Source organism: Pteropus alecto, unplaced genomic scaffold (genome assembly GCF_000325575.1).
Source record: "Pteropus alecto unplaced genomic scaffold, ASM32557v1 scaffold59, whole genome shotgun sequence".
NCBI classification, from domain to species: Eukaryota; Metazoa; Chordata; class Mammalia; order Chiroptera; family Pteropodidae; genus Pteropus; species Pteropus alecto.
This window is the reverse complement of record NW_006443292.1, coordinates 315,864-336,039: the sequence shown is the minus strand read 5'-3', so window position 1 is coordinate 336,039 and position 20,176 is coordinate 315,864. Positions and strand designations below refer to the sequence as shown.

Below are 20,176 nucleotides of genomic sequence, written 5' to 3'. Positions count from 1 at the left end.
ATGGGCTAATGAGACTTTGGAGAACTTTTTTCCAAAACTCCAGAAGTAATAGGATCTAAGTGACATGAAATTCTCTTATTTTTTTATTTTTTATTATTTTTAAAAAATTTATTTATTTTTATGGTGACATTAATTAACAGAATCCAATAAGTTTTAGCTGTACATTTTAACAGTAAGGCATATATATATTTACACTGACACGAAATTCTTAAATAAGTTCCTTTTCTAGTGGCTACTGCCGCATAACAAACTACCCTAAAACTTGTGGCATAAACTAACCATTCTCTTATGTTCACAGATTCTGTGGTTGAGAAATTCAGACAGGACACAGCTGTGACATTGTCTCTGCTCCATGATGTCTGGGCTTCAGCTGAGAAGACTAAAAGCTGGGCTGACCTGACTGCAGGGGCTGGAATCATCTGGAAGTATTTCACTCACATGTCTGGGGGGTGATTCTAGACGATGACCGGGAACTCTCCAGCAGTGGCTGCTCCATGTGGTCTCTCCGTAGAGACTAGCTGGGGATTCTCACAGCATGGCAACTGGATTCCAGAGTGAGTATCCCAGGAGATGGGAAGTGAAAGCTGTCAGTGTCCTAAGAGCCTGGCCATGGTCATAGTGTCATTTCTTCTGTCGTCTCTTGGTCAAGGACTAACAGAGCCCAGATTCAACCTTGACCCCACCTCTTGATTGGAGGAATGCTAAAAAAAATGTGTGCCTCTGTTTTAAAGCCTTCACAGTTCCCTAGATGACAGTGCAGCCCAGTGGGTAGGTCAGGGTCTGGACTCAGACTGCCTGGGTTCGGATCTCGCTTCCATTCTTACTGGCTCCATGACCTCAGGCAAGTTCATTGAGGTAGAAACTATTGCTGCCTCTGTTCTCTTCTTCCTGGGAACACCAATAAGCTGTTTCCCAGACCCTTACATCCAGAGCCAAGAGACTCGTTTTAGCTAGTGGGATGGAAGTCGACATGCCACATGTCATCTTGGGTTGAGGCAGTTAAGAGTCATGTGTATACTCATTCTTTCCTGCTGCAGAGGATTCAGTGGCTTCCAGCATGGGAGGTAGTAGAGTCACAATACGGAAGGAGCCTGGGTCCCTGAATGACTGCTGACGTGAGTCATTCCTCTTGTGCCCTCTGCACCAAGGACATCGAGGAGAGGTAGGCCTTCACTGTGTTGAGCCACTGGGGTTTTGGTGGTGTTTGTGATAGCAGTTAGTGCATTACCCAACCTCTCTGAACCTGTTTCTTTATCTGTAAGGGCGGGTATTAGCTGTAGCTTCTTTTGTGTGTCCTATGAATTAAGTAAAATTAATGTATAGTAGCTGGCACATAGTAAGTGCTCATTGGATGTTGGCTGTTGTTATTAATGAAAGTGACTGCCGGTTAGAAGGGGACAGGTTTATGTCTGGGAGGATGGTGTTTTAAGAGGAATATTACAGTTGGATCGTCAGTGTCATCACCGTCATCAAGATGGCACGTGCCATTTACTGAGCACCTTTTTGGGCCAGGCTCTGTCCAAGGATGCTTCGCTTGTACTCATTTCAGTCCCCTGAGGCAGGTATTGTTAACCTCGATGTCAGGATGAGGACCCTGGAGCCCAGAGCTGCTGCTGAATTGTGCAATCACACAGGCAGCAGCACAGGCATGCTTTAAATCAGGGCTCTCTGCCTCAAATCTTGACTCCTTTACTTCAGAAATGACATCTTTGGCATTTTGGGGAAATGTGATATGTAATTAAAGAAAAAAAAATTAAATTTAAACGAGGCCTCCACCTTCTTTGCTTCTCACTGGGGATGTGTTAATGTTTTCCCTGTGAGCCCTTCTCTACTTCAAGTTGTAAGGATTGCCTTTTATAAATTAATCTGGCATAGAGCTTGGCAGCAGATATGAAAGGCCCCAGCTTCCCTTACTTTCCCAGAGGTCTGTTGCTTCTGTTTTGTTTGAACTCCGCAGCCTCTATGTGGAGTTGGTCAGTGGAAAAAGGGACTGGATTTCCAGAACAAAGTCCTTGTCTGAGTCCTGTGAGTCCCCCTTCGGCTCAGGCCTCCTGTGAGCAGAGCTATTTTAAAGTCCACTCAATGGCACAGAACCTGAGGCGAGATTATCATGCCCAAGTGGCTTTCTTTTTTCACTTGTGCAACTTGCCAGAAGCAGCTTCTAGTTCTTTATTTCTGTGTGGAGTAAGGGAACATTCGTTTGCAATTCCACGAGAATAAGAAAGTCTCCATGAAACTTCCGTTCTGAGGTGCTGGTGCTTAAAATCCTGAAGCTAGATTTGCTAGATTAACCAATGATTGATTTCTCTTTACAATTACCTGCAATTTATTGCCTCTTCCTCTCCTTTGAGATATCAATTTCGTTTTAGTAACATAAGCCACTCTGCAGACCAGGAGGTCTGAAGGTGTAGATTCGGTCATTAGCAACGTGGGGTGTCCCTGCGCTGCGTTGCGTTTATATTATCAAGACAATTCTACTTACGTTGTGCCTACTTGCCACGTATTGAGTTGAGACAGCAGGTAAAGACCAAGGGTTTATAATATTGTATATATTACTTACCCTGCTCCTCTTCTAGCTCTGATAAAATTTTAAACACAAAAAGTCTCTTCCTTTTTATCTCAGATTATTTCTCTGTCAAGGGCAATGCTTAAGGCAAAATGAATAAAATCCACTTCAACATTTAAGGTTATCTTTGAAATATTTATGCATATGTTCAGGAAAAAAGCCTTGACTATGTGCTGCTAGGACAGTGGGCTAAGTTGCTTTTCTTCTAGAATATTATTGTTATTACTGTCATATTACTACATTAGAATGGAATTTTATAGAAATTTTTCTAAAAGAAAATTTCAAAAACTATTTTGTTCTTTAAAAATAATGCTATTAGAGATTTAAAAAAACACAACTTTTTGGCTGTTTCAAAAATAACAGTAGATGGCGCCAGAGAGCCGAAGTGGGGATGAATTTGCTTCCAGGCAGGAGAAAGGCCTGGGCGAAAGGGGCGGCTGGCACATTCATCCTCTGAAGCAGTGCAGGAGGATCCAGTTTCTCCACATCCTTTCAACACTCGTTGTTTTCTGTTATTTTCTTTTTGTAATAGCCATCCTAACGGGCGCGAAGTGGTCTCTCATTGTAGTTTTGATTGCATTTCCTTGAGAAATGGTTATGTATTGATTTATTTGTGGCCACGGAGTCTTTCCTCCGTTGAGAGTGAGTGCAGCATGGGCCTGGTGGTTAGGGGTGTGGGGTTTGGTGTGCACAGCCTGGGGAGGAGTCCCAGTGTCCTCGTGCCCTAGCCACGGTGTTAGGGAGTCACAGCTGCTCCGAGCCACATGGGGTCAGGTGGGTTCATCATAACTCCTTCACATAGGCTGGTTGGACGAATCCACGAAGGGCACATATGAAGCTCTCAGCACAGTTGTTGGCATGCAGCAAGTGCTCAAAAACAGAAGCCCAGTGCCTAAGGGAGGTACTTAGGTTGATGTGGCCACGAGGGCCTTCCAGTCCCCTTCTTCAACACCCGCTTTTGCCCGGATTGCTGGCATCCTGTCGTCTTTAGTGAAGAGGAGCCCACTTTGAGCCTTTCACTAAGTGGTTTCTAGGGTTCCTCTCAGTGCCGGAGTCTAGGACTGTCACAGGGGGTCACTAAGCCAATCCCCAACTCTCAGTTGGAACAGACCAGTGTCACTGACATCCCCCTAGGCCACTGGGAGCCATTCAGGGCTCTTGGCCCACACCCATTCTTCCAGAGGATGCCACACACACCAGGGCTCCTAGGAACAGACTGGTTAGGACATCTGGATGACTCCTGCAGCTTCCATCGGCCCAAGTCAGCTTCCTCTGCGAAAGACTCCTCCCTGGGACAGTAGGGTCGGCTGATTCGGGGTGTAGGAGCCGGTGGGCTTCAAGACGAGTCGAGGCGTCATCATTACTGGAAGAAATGGGTCATCTGGAACTTTATCAAATGTGTTCACCCTTTGAAATTTGAACAGATCAAGAACTATTTTGAAATAGTACATGGAGTTCATCGAGAAGTCAGGAAGCTTGGGAGGAGAAAGAGTCTGGGCAGGACACAGATCCCTTTTCCTTCCAAAGAACCAGTGATAACTTGGCAGGGCAATTGGTTCTGGGATCTTCGTCACAAGATTTCTGTTTACTGTGTAGGAGCAGTAAATAGGAGGAGATGGTATTTTTCTGCACAGGGCAATCAGATTGCTGCAGAAACAGGCCAGCTTGCCAAGGAGGCTCGAGCTGGGGAGGGCCGGGCTGATGGGGCAGGAGCACAGAGGGGAAGGGACGGGCTGGACTGGAAGGAAGAGCAGAGACCAGGGCTGACAGTGAGATTTCAGATGGTGCCAGGAACTGCCTGAAACGGTGATGCTGTAAAGAAATTCTTCCTGGGGGATGAGAGTTGCAATAGAAGGTTCCTAGCCATGCAGAGGAGCTGAGGAGTGGGGCCTGGGAGACCCCTTCTGAGATGACACCATTACCACCTCCTTTCCATGCAGGAAGATGCTCAACCCCACACTTCCCCTAGGATCGACCGCTCGCTGCTTGGCAGAGAACATTAAAAGCATCCATAAACAAGACATCGCAGATTTTGTTGGCTTGTAAACCTTAAAGATGAATTTCCCTCACATTTTATGAGTATGGGTTTTAAGCCTTCATAATGCCTGGCCGCCCCTCTCCCAAGGTGATGGTTTGTGTTAATTCAGCCAGGAGAAGACCTCTGATGATGCATGATGACTTACGTATGGAACTGATGGAGATGATTATCTTTCTTTCGTGGATGGCAGAGGAAAGATTTTACTTTTTTTTTTTTTTTTTTGAGCTTTTTAGCTCATATGGGGTCCTCCCTTGCTCAGTGTCTGCACATTGTAAGCATTCAGTAGAGAAAAAATAGCTTTTATTGATAAATTAACAAAAGCTTTTTTTTTTTTTTTTTTGAGCTTTTTAGCTCATAGATGGGATCCTCTGTGAGACACTTGGGTGGGGATCCTGAGCTGGCAGGAAATGTGTGGTCCCCAACAGTGTGCAAAGATCCTGAGGGTTAGAAAGGATAGCTAAAATAAAGAGGTGGATTTTGAAGGAACCTCTATGGAGGGAAGGGATTGAGATGAACAAAACTGTAGGTTGTTAGAGCTGGACAAAGCATTTGGGAATGTGTGCCCCAGTCTCTTGCATTTATAAATTTGGCACCAAAACCTGATCACATTTGAGGCTTTATTCAATGTTATCCAGCAGCCTCTAACACTTAAAAATAATTCTTTAATTTACAAGAGTAAAGTTTCTTTTGTTAAGTGGGGCAGTTAAATGAAACAAGCATTCATTTGTGGCCTAATAATAACCCAAAAATTTTCTAATGCCCTAAATTAAGAAACCTCATTAAGGAATGGGGCTTTTGTTCGCAAGAAGCCACAAAGCATGGCCTGTTTTCCTCTTGCTTAGAAGGACAGCAGCAATTACAGCTGGTAGCTTAGGCAGTGATTTTCTGTGCCTTCTCTGTGCTTACAAGAGATTGGAGTCATTAATGAGACGCTAATGATCCAAACTTAACTAGAGTTCACTTCTGCCTTTCCTGGAGGAGGTGAAGAGGCCCCTTATTTATTCTGACCATACCCTGTGGAGCAAGGGGCAAATTTGCAAAAGTTGGGCAGACTAAACTCCAGCCACTTTGGCACAATGATGTCCCCGACAGGTGTGTCCTCTACAAGGTTCCCACAGCCCCAGACAATGGGCCTACATTCAATATGCTGTGGAAACCTAGTTCTCCCTTCACTGGCCTTATTTTTCTTTTGTCAGGGAATACATGACCTGAAAAAGATCTGCTCAGTCACATTCTGGTCACCTGGCTTGGCCTCAGAGTCGGATCACTCTTCCCTTTGTCATCATGGACCTTTGTTTTGAAGCAAAGGCCTGGCCTTTCTCTTTGTGCATGGGCAGTGACAATTTTTTTTCTTTCTCGGTAGATGCTGTGCCAGATCTGCACAATGTATATAAAGCCTGTAGCTAGGTGCTGGCACACAGTGGTGCCAATTGCTTTAGTTTGCGTTCCCCTAGAAGTAAATCTTGAGACAGACTGTAAGGAACTGGGAAACGAGGCATGGTGGGCAGGCAGCCATTAAAGTGGTGTCATGAAGCCAGCTCCCACCCCAGGCAACTTGAGCTCGATCTTGCGGGAAATGTAGAACCTCATAGAGAATTATCCTGTCGGACGGGTGAGGGAGCTGGGGTATTTACACTCCAGCTGTCAGTGGATGGCTGAGAGCTAATGGGCGCTGATTCCTCGAATGCCCGCCGATCTGCAGCTTTGAGAGAGCCCTCTGGCAAAGAGGTGACCCTGGCAGTTGGCAGTTAGCTGGAGCAGTAGCCCACGGGTGTGGGCAGAGCATGGACAGTAGCCATCACATCATCATCATCATTCTTTCCTTCTCACTTCTCTCATATTCCTCCTTGGTGTTAAAGTTTGTCTCACAAACTTTCAGCCCATTTCCAGCCACCAGCCATCAACTGAGATTCTGTTCCAAACTCTGTATCTTCCCTTAACTTGCCTTGGTGCCATCACACCCTGGCTGTGACATTTGGTTTTCTCTAAATTTCTTGCAGAAAGGAGCTGAGAACGCATAAGTGTGTTGCTGTGGATCGCACATGTTCCATCTGCCCAGCGGAGTGTAATCTGGGAGCAGATTGCATCGATGCTTTAAAAACTCATTTTCTAGATGTTCTAAGAGAGTAAGCAGCTTGCCCAAGGTCGTATAGCTTGTGCAGTGGCCTGTCTGGCTGCAGAGCCTGAGTCGTTTTGCTGGTGTCTGCTTCAGGATGTCCCGTCTGGCCCCTGGCTCTGTGCAGGTGGCCCTCTTCAGTGTTGGCCTTAGGGGCATCTTTTGTGAACCGCTTTCCTGTGGAGCTTCAGTACCTTCCACCTTGGCTCCAAGGGGCTGCATGTCAGACACCTCAGGAACACACACAACCCATTTTTCCCATGAGGTCCTTGGGGGATCAGAGGTTGGGAGGCCTGCAGTTGGCCCACCGTGAGCGAGGGTTGGAGCAGACCCGTGGGTCATTTGATTCTCCAACAGTGTGTTTTCACTATGTTGGGGTTTGGTGAAATAGCCACTCCCATCCGCTGCTGGATAAGTGCAAAGTGAGGACATCTCAGTGGTGGACAATACGGTTATTATCTATGAAAATTACAAATGCACGTGGCCATATGCCCAGTAATTCCAATTCTGGGGCGTTATCTCTGTGTTTATCTGTTAGAGAAAAATCCCGAGGAGCAGAGCAGTGTGCTCAGCGTGCTGTAACTTGTATAGAGAAAGAAAATGTGTGTACCTGATGACTTATGTGTGTCTCTGGTAGGACACCCATGGAACAGGAGACCCAACACAGATTGCCCTTGGGAGGAGAACAGGGAGGCAGAGGCTGGGGAGGTGGGGGAGAGGGGACTCTGTGCACCCTCTAGTGCCTTCGAATGCCAGATGCTATGGATGTATTGAGTAGTTACTCAATAAATAAAAATTTATTCTTTTTGTTATTTTTTATTTCACTCTGAGATTTAAGTTTCCTTATTTGTAAAATGAGGAAAAGAATATTTATTTCAGAGAGTGATGACTCTTACGTTCATTCTTTTATAGCACTTACCATCGCCTTTATACATTATACATTTAATCTTGGGAGTGGTTGACCTGATCTATCTGCTGCTCGAGCAGAGCACCTTGAGGCCAGGCCCGTGGTGTCACTTGCTCACCACCCTATTTCTGGGATGTGCATTTGGTGGGTGCTAAACAAAAACATTTTTTGGAATGAATAAGAAACATGTTCTTTATGCCTTTGTTATTACTGATCATAGCTTCAAACTGCAAGAGGCAGTGGTGCATAGAGGCACAGGTGGTCTAGGTTCCAGCCCCAGCCCTGCCACTGTGTGACTGTGGGCGAGTCGCTTAACCTCTCTGTGCTCCAGTTTCCTCATTAGCTGTGGAGCCACCTGCCACGGAGGATTGCCGTGAGGATACCAAGAGTTCATGCCTGTCTAAACACTTAAAACAGCACCTGGCATCGTGGAAATGTGTGGTATTTGCATGACTTTGACACTTTTACCATCATGAACATTCATCTCTGTGAGTCTGGTGAACTTTTCAGACCTTCGGAAGACCTTTAGCTGAATAAGAATGCTGCTTTGCTTGTTTCCCCTTTCAGTTCCTCCTTTCCTGGAACGTTAAGGTGCTCATTCTCTGAGTGGTCTATCTTGTTTTTCTAGAGAGGACCATCCTGGGAACAAAGGCTTCCTAACTTGGAGAACAGGTGGTCCCCAGGCGACCAGGCAGGGGTTGTAGGTGGAGCTCTTTTGTCCTTTCCTTTCTCAGCACTTGGAGTCTTCATGCTGCTCTGAAGTCCCCACAAGAAACCCCTGGACTCCTTGCTGGCCTTTCCTATGAAGCCTCGCCCATCTCATTTCCCCCAGATACAGCTTGATTGGGGTTTGTTAAAGCCCCCCACAGCGGTTCATCCTCTCCTCTCTGGGCCTTGGGGAGAGAAAGCCAGCACAGGGGGCCAAGAGCACATCACCACACCTCGGGAACCCTCTGCTTTGAGCTGAGAGACACTTTTGCTGCAAGCTTACTGATGATTATTGCTGAAAATTATGACTTGAGTGGTCCTGATGGACTCGCACGAAGCAGACGGACAGTTGGGGCCTGAAGTGCTCAGCGTGGCTCCTTGGGGTGCGGGGCTGGCTCTGTGGGAGCTTGGCCGAGCTGATGTAAGTGCACAGGGCGAGCGGCTTTGAGGACACTTTCTCAGCATCCATCTGCATGCTGATGGGCTCCCCGCAGTGCTCTTGACCCTTTGAGTTTCTGACAGGTCAGCTATGCCTATGCGGGGACTGCCTGCTGCCCTCGCCCCCCTTTCGGCTCACAGCTTGCATTACAGTCATGTATTCTGGTAGGTTCTCTTGCTGCTGGGAGGCTGGATGCTGGTGGAGGTGGCTCCTAAGTGCGAGGCATTCCCCACAGAGTCCTTTGTGCTTGTTTGAAGTGTCTCCTTGAGAAGACCCAGGCTACCTTGTGTTGGCTCATTGGTGCTTGAGCAGGTGGCTGAAACAGCCAAACTCAAGACAACAGGAGCTCGGCACACTGGTGTCTGTCTGGGCTTGGAGGCCGAAATGAATCTGCTTTCTTTTCAGGAGTCTCTAGGCACATTTGCTTTTCTTCTTGTGCCCTGACCCAGAATAACATCTTTTCACAGTAAAATGAAACTTCTGTATTTGTCCAGCAACCTCTCTCTGCCCCATGTTGCTCAGCCATGTGGAGACAGCAATAAACAAAATCACCTCTGTGTTTCAAAAACTGAAGGCAGGACAGTGAGTTGGCAGAGGCCAGAAGGAGAGAGAAGAAACCTAACCTCTTCAAAACTTAGGATCTAGTTCCTTATCTGTTGGATCCTGGGGACAGGATGGAGAAAGAGCTGGAATTTCTGAAGGTGGCTGTTTCCCTTTGTTTTGAAGTTCCCATATCCTGAGGGTCATGAAAAAAGAAAAACATTCTAGAGCTATATTTTTCAAAATAGGAAAAAGCCAAACACGCACACGCACACACACACACACACACACACACTCTCTCACACTCACACTCACTCACTCACTCACTCACTCTCCCTCCTCTCAGTCTGCTCTCTCCACACCCCACTTCCTCAAAGCAAAACATGAAGTGAAGGCCACAGAATGGTAGGTCACAGGCTGTATCTGGCTTGCTGATATGTTTTGTTTGGCCCACACAGTATTTTCTTTTTTTAATTTGAGCCAACATTTAAACAATAGGGGATTTCAAATAATAACTCAGAAAATCTGGAGTCCCTGACCACATTTGTAGTTGCAAAACCAAATGGGGCCACAAAGTTGCAAGGTGCTGGCAGCAGCTTATTATCCCATTGCCTGTCATCTTAGCTGGTCTCTGACCCCTGTAGGCATCTGAGTTGTAAATTTATGCCGTCTTTGTTGTAAAAAGGCCTGGCAACCAACTGTCATCACAGAGTTTTTCTGGATTACGCATTCTGGAGCAGTGGGTATGATTCTGATGTTCTTAGATCCTTCTCCAGATTTGTCTCCCCCACTCAACTCCTTTGACTGGTACTGTTAACCCTTTTTCTCTGTTCATGTTAAGCTTAGCAGGTAAGCTTCTGTTTGAGTCCGCCAAGACCCTGGCTTGAAGAACTTCTCTGTTTGATTTTAAATTTTGAGGCTTTGTAAATTTATGAATATTTTTACTTGAATGCTTTTGAGAAAGAGGGAAAGTATAAATGTGTAGATTTATTTGTAAACTATGGCATTTTCCCCTCAGTTTGTAATTGAAGTTTTAGATTTGTCCTACAACCTTGAGCCATGTCAGCTTAGTAATTTTTTAAATTTTTATTTTAAAATTGTAGTTGACATACAATATTCTCTTAATTTTGGTGTACAACATACTGATAGACATTTATATACCTTACAAAGTGATCGTCACTATAGCAGTTTTTTTAAGGAACTTGTCTATTCCATCTTAGTTGTATTTTTTGACATCAAGTTGCACATAAAGTTTCTTTTACCATCTGCAGGATCTATAAGTTACGTCCTCTCTCGTTTCTGATGCTGGAACTCATGTCTCCTTTTTTCAGGTTAACTTAGTGGTTCTTGCAGCTATTTGGCCGTATCCCTGCATCCACACAGACTGCCTGTGCCACCTTAGATTCCGTCAGTTCCCTCCTTTTTTCTTAAGGCACTAACCATCTTCTGGACCATGTCACAGACATTACTGGGGCCAGTCACCTGCCCTGAAAATGCTGTGTCCTCCCCCTGCTGTGCAGCCCTGCCAGCCAGCCGTATTCCTGGAGTTTCTGGTTCTCCTTGCCATTTCTGGACTTGAATAAACAGGCACCGCTGTAGTTATGGGACTTGGCATCTGCGAGATCAGGGGAGGTTCATCCTGTGGGGCGGACATTACTAAGGGGAAACAGGAGCAGCAGTGAGCTGACCAGGGCGGAGACGAGGGTGAGGTGAGTGAGGCGTTGGAGGCCCACAGTAAGAAGGCACCCACTCAGGTTGCACCTGTATCCAGGTGCTTCACTTACCTCACCCTTTTCTCTGCCCTGGAATTGGTAAATAAAGCTCCTGCCTTTCCTTCTCCCATGGACTGCTCTCCAAGGGCCGGTTTATTTTTGCAGCCCACGCGAGTCTGCATGTGTGGAGCTCACCCGCCGGCCTGGTGACCTGCTGCGTCTCTTTGTGGCTTGTTGTAAAGCAGAGGCAATACTGTATTGCTTTCCCTCCTTCCTCCACTCCTTCCCCTTTTTCCTCACTTTCCCTTAAAGTTCAGTGATGGTATCCCCTAAAGAAAGTAGAAACACCTTAATTTCTGCCTCAGGCTCTGTTCTTCAGAGGATCTAGGCTAAGGTGGTTTGAAAGTCTAAAGCAGAACACTAGATGAATTTGAATTTAAATTTTTACCTTTTAATGAGATGTTGTAATAGAAAAAATTCATTCCTATTTTTTTGAGGAAAAAGTAGAGGCCATTAATTAGATGTTCACAGGCAGAATTTGCAGTTTTCTTGGATCCATATGCCTTTTGGAAAAAATTGAGTGACCGTTTAAGAATCAGGCAATTTCATCTAGAAATCCAGATTTTTGACTTCCTTTGGAACACTGGAAGGTCTGGCAGTAGAGGCCAACAGTGGCTTAGAGTTGGACATCGGCTGCCCCCTTCAGATGGGGTGGGTATGCACAGGGCCGCGGACGCCGTCCCAGCTCTCCGCAGGGACAGGGCGTTCCTTTCCCCTCATTCATGGGGTTTGCCTGGCTCCTTGGAGACGTTTCAGAGTAAAGGCATAGGAATTGCTTCTCAGACGGCGCATGTCAACGGTGGCTAATGGCTTATAGATTGTTGAATCATCTGGCCCAGTCAGAAGTGTTCTTTGATGGCAGGAGTCAGATCAAACAATATGGAAAACGTGCCAAGAACCCTCCTGTGTATTCAGGGCAGACTATCCCTAACAAAATGACAGCTTAGCATCATTTTGCGAGGAAGCTTGGCAACAAAGCCTCTGAGAGTTAGAATATGTATACACACCCATGCTATATACTAACATACATAAAACATCATATACTGCATGTTAGTGTATACTACTGTATCATATGTTACATGTACAGTATATTACATATAGGATTATGTATGTGTTTGCATATAAACAGACACGTATATATTACATATATAGTATTGTATGAATTCTGTGATGCCTCTTGGAATGTAAGACACTGAGTCACTGGCTCTTGGCTGCTGGCCCTGGGTATAAAGCAGTAGCCAATAAAGTGATACATGACTTCAGGATGTGCTGCATCCCCCCTGCCAGTCTTCCACATTTACTTCCTCGTCTTGGTTTCAGTTGCTACATCCTGGCTATTTTCCACAAGCAACTGAGCTGATTTGTAGTGAAACAGCATGTGGAAACTAGCAGGTGATTCTGCCACTTCTTTCTTCTCAATGACCGACAGCCCCCCTCCTTACAGTTGAATGGTGCTTTAATATTTTCAAAGTGCTCTCACATCTTTTATCTCATCAGATCCCTCTCCTAGACCCGTGAGTAGGAGAGAGCAGGCAGCACCTCGACTTAAGATCGAAAGTGGGTCACAGTGAGGCTAAGCGATTTGTCTTGCTGGTCAGCAGGGCGTTTGAAGAGCAAGGACTCGGCCCCAGGTTTCCCTTGTTTTCCCACTAGACTGCAAACCTGGGACATTATCGAGCTTACTTCTTCGTGAAGCCAGGACTGATGGAAGCAGCATTTTTACAAACGATGGGATGCAGCCCGGCAGTGAAATCAATTTAATGGGTATGGCACAATCAGTGTTTACAAGTGAAATAGAATAGAATAGCTAAAATTGAAGCATGTGGCATAAAAAGGTAAACACTGTTTGATAAGACTTTAGATGTGAGTTGGCGGCTGCTGTGGTTTTCTAGGCCCAAGCTGTTGCTTGGCGGGGAACAGAGTCACGTCCCTTTAGATGTGGATTCTGGATGCAGTGAAGGCTCATCAGCACTTCTGCCTGAGTCTCGGGGAGCTTGGGTATCAGTGACAGAGTTCTGGGACGTGCTGCTCTTGCACACTTGATAATCTGGGGCAGGAGTGCTCCTCACAGGTGATAGGACCTCCAGTGTGCCTACCTGCAGTATTGGACTAACAACAATAACAACCACCACCCCCCTCCAAAAACAAAACCCAGAAAGACTGCATGTTCCTGTTTAGAAAGGCTAGAGCCAAAAAGGTCATAAGCTGCTAGCAGCCAGCACATGCTAATATGATTTTAAAGAAGGAGTAACATTAGAATGCTTCGAGCATTTGACAAGTGAATGCATGGACCACGGGGCAGACGGGTGGAAGAGTCTGTGCTGGGTAGGAGCTGGGGCAAGAAGAGAGCAGAAGCAGATGACAGTTCAAGGAGGAGGACAGGGTCAGCTCTGAGAAGGCTGTCTCATGACCAGGGCAGCTGTGGAGGGGTAGAGGAGTGTGGGACAGGTCAGGACATAGCAGCCTTGAGGGAGGGGAGGGAGCCGAGGAGCATTTCTCAAACGATTGACCAGGGAGCTTACAGGCGGTTTGCGTTGAATAGCCTTTCAAATGGTTACAAATATGGATGATTAAGTTGTCAGTTTACATTGGGGCATTGAGAAAACCCAATAAAACAAAAGCCGATCAATCAAAGAAGGTAGTTAATAAAACATAAATACACTTTTAACATGGAGCGCTCTTTCTAATTGATTGCCTATTTGACTTTTCTTGCAGATGTGCAGTGGGAGAATCCCATACTTATAAATCATAGTCGAAGGAGGAGTATTGTTTTAAGGATATAGTAGGCTCCATCTGTGTTTTTTACTGCATATGTCACAGTTTTCTCCTCTGTTGGACCATACCTCTGAGATGGCAATGGAAGTCAGTGGGAAAATGTGAGGATTTACAAACATTTGTTTTACATAAAAGTTCTCAGCCAGCAACCTAAAGAAACAGTGACATTGAAATTGATAACAGTGGTGAAATTATGATAGCTTGCTTGTGTAATAAAGGCTAAGTAACATGGAGGAAGAGACGTAAAATGACTTGGGGGGCCTATAAAGAAATAGTGGTAGAGGCTGGGGAGACAGGAGTAGGCAAGTGAGATTGAAAGATACAGAGAGAGAGAGAATCAATCTCTCTCTCTCTCTCTCTCTCTCTATCTCTCTCTCTCTCTCTCACACACACACACACACACCCACCCCAGAGAGAAAGCATGGTTTCCTAACGACCTCGACCTTCTTCTTCAGTCCTCTTAGTGACTTTTCTCCCCCTGGCATTGAACTCCGCTAGTCAAAACCCCATGGCTCTGAGGAAACTTGGTTCCAATTTACCCAATCTGACTTAGGAAACAGACTCATAAGTAGCACTAAATATTTCTATATACATAAAATATGTTAAAATACATAAATGTGTAAATATAATGTATAAAACATGCATATGTGTATGAATGTGTAAGTATATACTCTACAGACCGCTAATCAGCCCAGGACTCTTACGGAAAGGACATAAATGGTTTTGCTGGTCACATATGCACACGTGGTCCGTGACACCACCCTTGTCTGTGCTCACTGTATTTTCTTCCTCCTGCCGACATTCTGGCTGGCTTCCTTTCCTATGGCTTCACTGAGGCCTCAAGATGGTGACGGAGGAGCTGACCAGGAGAGGGCCATGGTCACGGCTGGCCTGAGGACAGGATTGGGGGATGGTGGGGTGGGAGTGTTGAGTCAAAAGCAGCAGCAGACTAAAACTTTGCGGTGCTGCTCTGTGATGGGACGCTCCGGAGAGGAGCGGGAGCACCGGCCCCCGTGCCGCACCGGTTGAAAAGTGCATCAGGCACTAGCAGCCACGCCCTCTCACTCCTGCTGAGATCTCAGTGGTGCCACAGTGGGCACTGGGAAGCGGGAGCCTCTGGAAGGGCCTCTAATCAACGGCTGGTGGTTGCCTCTCAGGGGATGTGCCAAGGAGAGGAACATTTTCATGGGGAGTTTCTTGCCTTTGCTGCTATGTGGCCCCAGTGGCCACAAAGCTGAAATGGGATTCTGTTGATAAACTACAGGAAAGGGAAAGAAAAGGGAACTATCGTTACACCTGGTGGGTCAAACCCACCTCCAGCCTCTGTCTGGTCCCTGATAAAGAGGAGGGAACATGCCTAACATGCCTGTGAGACAAAGCAGCATGTGAGACTGTCCCGCCAATGCCAGAAAAACAGAGGTCCTGAGGAGCCAGTCCTTGCTGCTCTTGGCTACTGCCCCGGGGTACATTGGGGCTGGTGGCCACTGAGACTTATAACAATTGAATTGAGCATCTGGTTAACTAAACTCTGCAATAACCGCTGGACATGTTTCAATGGTGTGTTTCTGGGTTTTACTAGCATTGGCTTCTGGGGTGTAAATTGCGTAGTAGTGTGGGCCAAAATGTCCAAGTTTGTCAGAACTTCCTAGAGGAAAATGAAATGGTGACTTCAAAATTTCAGTCCAGGGTGGTGGCTTTGGAGCAGCAATCTGGTTGGACAGGTTTGGCTTTGAAGCTCTGTGCATATAGGTCTTGCTAAGGCCAACAACCTCACACACACACAGTTGCCCGTATCAAAGAAAAATGGTGGTGGTAGTGAGTTGATGGAGACTTGGGGTGTATGCCTGAGGCATCTCATTCCCCAGCCACTCCTTATTCCCAGTAGAGTCAGCTGACCTTCAATTTGAGGAGATTCCTAATATCCAGATTTGTGGGACAGATCTCATGGTTGGTTTAAGGAGAGGATTCTGGCCACGGCACAGCTTCATTTTTAAATCGTTCTGCCTCAAAAGTTGGCTTTCTCTTTTCTCCTCCTTCCTACTACATTCTTTGGGACATGGACCTTCATAATGCTAGTATTGTCCACTCTCCTGAGTTTTCACCATAATCTGGCCAGTGGCATGTTTTTCTGGTTTATTTTCTTCACACAGGACCAGTATTGATGGACAGACTGTGGTCTTCATCCAGCTTTTGTCACCATCCTCCTGTCCTTACCCACCACAGACAGCAGCCCTCAGAATCCTTTGTAATTAATCGATAGTTTCTTTCTTGCCTGAGATACTTGTAATTTGAAAATCCTTATCAGGCTCAACGTTCTCATTTCCAGTTGAGGAAGCTGCTTCTGAGGGAGGTTAAGTAACTTTCAAAAACAGCCATTTCGGGAGGACAGTCTTTTTTGTTAATGCAAGAAATCGTATGGAAGCACACTGCGACCTCGTTATTCTCCGTTGCATGGAATTTGGTAAGAGGTGGTAAAGTGGGCGTGTGTTCGCCTGCCCAACTTACTGTCCCTTTCTTGTGGTAGAGATGGCCGGATTTCCTGGGTGGGGGGGCTCCCTTTTCCCTAGTGTATACTAATTTCTTGCGGGGGACTGTCATTCAAAATGCCCTATCCAGTCCTGGACAATGGGCAGTTACGTGCTCCAGGCTGGGCTGTCAGACACTCTTCGGGAATCTTAATCCTGAGTAGGGTTGACACACAAAAGAAAAGTGTTTGGGTTTCGTGTTTGCTTAGCAGTGGGGCCCTGCTGAGCTGATAATCATCCCCAGTCCCCCAGACTAGTAGAGGGTCTGATTTTGACCTTTCAGGGACTGATGATTCAGCTCCGTGTGCCATCCTGCAAGCCATCCTGTATCTCTCCAACAGATTCCCGTTTTGCTTAAGAGAGGCAGTTTTGGTTGCTTGCATAAGTACCCTAATTCATACTAGTGGTTACCTAGTAATGGACTTTTTAAATGAAATCATTGTCCTTGGGTTGTGTTTCATCATGGCGTTGAAAGACAAGATGGCTGAACACAACCAGCATGGTCTGTGTTGTGCATCCATGCTGGGTCGTCTCAACTCCTTTCAGTATTTACTGTCTGTAAAGACAGTGCCCCTCCCAAGATTCTAAGCTGCTTTCAGCCAACACAGAACCTGTGAGGCATGAAAAATGCCTAAGTTAATTTTCTTAACATTTACCTTTGGCTTGCTCAGATGGAAAAGTCATTCCCAGCTTTACAATTCCTTTAGCTAAATTCAAATTTTTGCTTTGATTTTGTTTGCTTTCACCCTTTTCTGGTCAGTTTGGTTAGATAACTCAATCACTTACGGCTGAAAGCCCTCATTTGCTTGTTCAGGAGGCTTGGAATGAAGGGGGAAAAGAATGAGTCCAGGAACAGTTTGTGACAGATATTAAGCCTCTGAGCTGTGGGATTTCGACATTGTTCCCAGTAATACAAACGTAGCTGAGTGGTCCAGACGCAGCAGTCTAATCCTAACTTTCTGGGGCAGGGATTAATGACTCGGGATGTAGGCTGGGTCTGGTGGCGTAAGGCAGAGCTTCTTGCCTGTGATCCTGGATGATTTTGTCAGTTACTTGCTCCTGGTCGTCCACACGGGCATCTGCTTAAAATAACAAAGGATTCAAGAAGCAAGGCACTGAAGGGAGAACTTCGCCCAGCTCCCACCCTCAGAAGCTGCTTGGACTCCTCAGTCATCTTTGTCTCGAACCCATGAGCAATAGGCTGAGGGTAGGGCTCGTCTTGTCCCTGAGCTCCATAGGGCAGGACTCCTCCGTGAGTCCTGGAGGTCCGAGGCTGCTGCCTTGGAGGGATCAGATGGAAAAGTGAGTGCCAAGATAAGTCTACAGAGAAAGATTCTATGTGGGTAATGGCCTTGGAGCCATTAGAATTAGAATGCAGGCCTACGAAAACAGGTGAGGAAAGTTATTCCAGACAGCAATGGATGCCAGCTGGTCATATGGTTACTTAGTTGTACAGTCTCACATTGTTCTTTATAATTTTCTATGTTCCTCACAATATTATTTAAATCTTGAAGGCAGGGGTCTTAGAGTGACTTCCTCGGTACCTGCCATCATGGCGATGGACATATATAATATGCTAGGTAACGATATGCACCTGATTGGCTTGGCTTTTCTGTGTTCAAATGGTGAAATGTCCTTCCCTCCGCTTACAGTTGACCTTAACCTTGACCTGTTGGGAACAAGTTATAGCCAGAAACATCACTAATTGATTGCTTTTCACTCCAACAGCTCCTATGAGGTAGACCAGGAACATTTAACTATTATAAACTGATGTAGAATTCTGTTTCTTTTCACCTTCAGCCACTGAGCAGCTGTCAGGCAACTTCAAGTCAACTCCTGGGCTTCAAATTTATTGGGTGAGTCATTGGCAACTTCTGAATGATCCCCAGTGAGCCAGTCACCTGGAACATGATTTTGAATTAAAAGCTCATGTATTTCTTGGAAGGAACATGGCATCTGTAGCCACAGAGGCAGAGAGGGGGCACTGATGGAGGCTGGCTTCTGACAGTGGTTAGGCTGGAGCATGAAATGGAAGTATTTCCAGCTAGATGGGAGAGCAAAGCTCAGAACATAAATATTTCACTTTGATGCTCATCTAAGATCAAGCTGCAACCCAGAGCTCTCTAATTCTGAGGACAAGCTAGCAGGTGGTATGCTTTCTAGTGCCGATATGTTTGATTTAGGAGAAAGTAGATGGAAACAAACCCAGAATGCCACCCCGAAGAGCTGTGGGCTGGCGGGGGCAGATCTGAGTGCTCCCGAAATCACCCTTGCAGTGCCCACTGTTAGCCTCTTGCTTTGGGGTTCAGCACTAAGGAAATGAAAGTTTCTCTTAGGATGCAGAAATTTCCCTCACTATAGATTCCTTCTTTAGGAGTTGCTCTGTCTGGAAAGCCTCTGCTGAGGAGACAGGAGGATGACGCTGTTACCAGCGCTCCGTATCTTAAAGTGAACTGACTCGGTCAGTTGTATGCCACCGCAGGGCAGGCAGATCGTGGGGAGTACATGGGATGTAGGAAAACGAACATTTATAAAGAACCTATGATGAGCCAGGCACTGTGCCAGGAATAGTACCCGCATGTCTCATTTAATCCTCACAGCTGTGTCAAAGAACTTTTTTTGAACTCAGAGGCAGAGGGTTGAGTTAACGACACCTCACTGTTGGTCAGTGCAATGTCCCTCTCTTTTTCACTTATTTTTATGTATTTTTTTCTTATTCTCAGTGTCCCCAGCCTTCCTAATGGCAACCATTCTAATGTTTGCTGTTCTTATCATTTTATTGGTATTTTTGTGTGTTTATATATTTTAAATTTACATAAATGGCATGATAGATAACCTGTTTTATTATTCCGTCCCCCCACACCACTCACCACTGTTTTTGAAACTTTATTATGCAAAAATTTCAAACATTTCAAAAGTGGGATAGTATCATGGGCTCCAAGGTACCTATCACTCAAAGTCAAATGTAAACTGAAGGCCACTTTTATTTCATCTGTGCCCCACCCATTCCCCTTCTTCACAGATTAGTTTATCAATAAACATTTTACTGTGTACCTCTAAAATCTAAATACTCTGAATTTAAAATACATGATTATATCATAGTATCATACCTAAAAATTATAAATAGTTGCTTAATATCATCAGCTACTCAGTCTGTTCAAATTTTCCAAATTGTCTCATACTTTTTTTGAGTTGTTTGAATCAAGATTCAAATAAAATTTAACACTAGGATTGGCTGATATGTCTTCTAGGTCTCTTTTAACCTATGGGTTGGTCCTCCATTCCTAAAGATGTATTTATCGAAGGTCAGATCATTATCTTCATGGAGTTTTCCAGTTGGATTTTGCTGACTGGCTCCCTGTGGTTTATCACGTTCCTTTGCCTTCTGTATTTCCTGTAAATGGAGAGCACGGGAAGAATGTATTTCAAAAAGGGACTCTTGCTCTGCTAAGAGAGAAGGAGAGGTCGCGAAAGATGAGGAATGACAAATGCCTGTTAAATTTAGCAATGTGGAATCGTGACTAAGCTAGAAAGCGCTGTTTCGGCTGTGATGGGCCAGAGCCATGGCGAAGGTCGAGGAGGGGGAGGTGAGGTGGTGGAGACGTGGGAACGTGCTTTAAGGGGACGGGTGACTCGACGTGAGGCGTGTCCTTTCGTCCCGTCCTCCTACTTCTAGCCAGGAATGTGAATGTGCTGGCTAGACAACAGCAGCGACCATCTTGGGACCACGAGGAGGACCTCCATCTAGGGACCTCAGTCCCAACATCCTTGAGCTGCTGACCCAGGGCCA

General features: G+C 45.8%; 1 long non-coding RNA gene across 7 annotated transcripts in view; it reads left to right on the top strand.

Moving 5' to 3' along the window:
- Positions 1–20,176, top strand: part of LOC107196552 — a 79,736-nt gene that overhangs the window by 49,807 nt on the left and 9,753 nt on the right. For 5 of the 7 annotated variants that reach the window (XR_003043764.1, XR_003043765.1, XR_003043766.1 and 2 more), the window contains 2 exons: positions 299–554; positions 1,038–1,162. This is a non-coding gene — a long non-coding RNA (uncharacterized LOC107196552). Of the gene's footprint in view, positions 1–298; positions 555–1,037; positions 1,163–18,186; positions 18,243–20,176 lie in introns of all 7 variants that reach the window. The other 2 variants (XR_003043768.1, XR_003043763.1) reach the window with 1 other exon arrangement.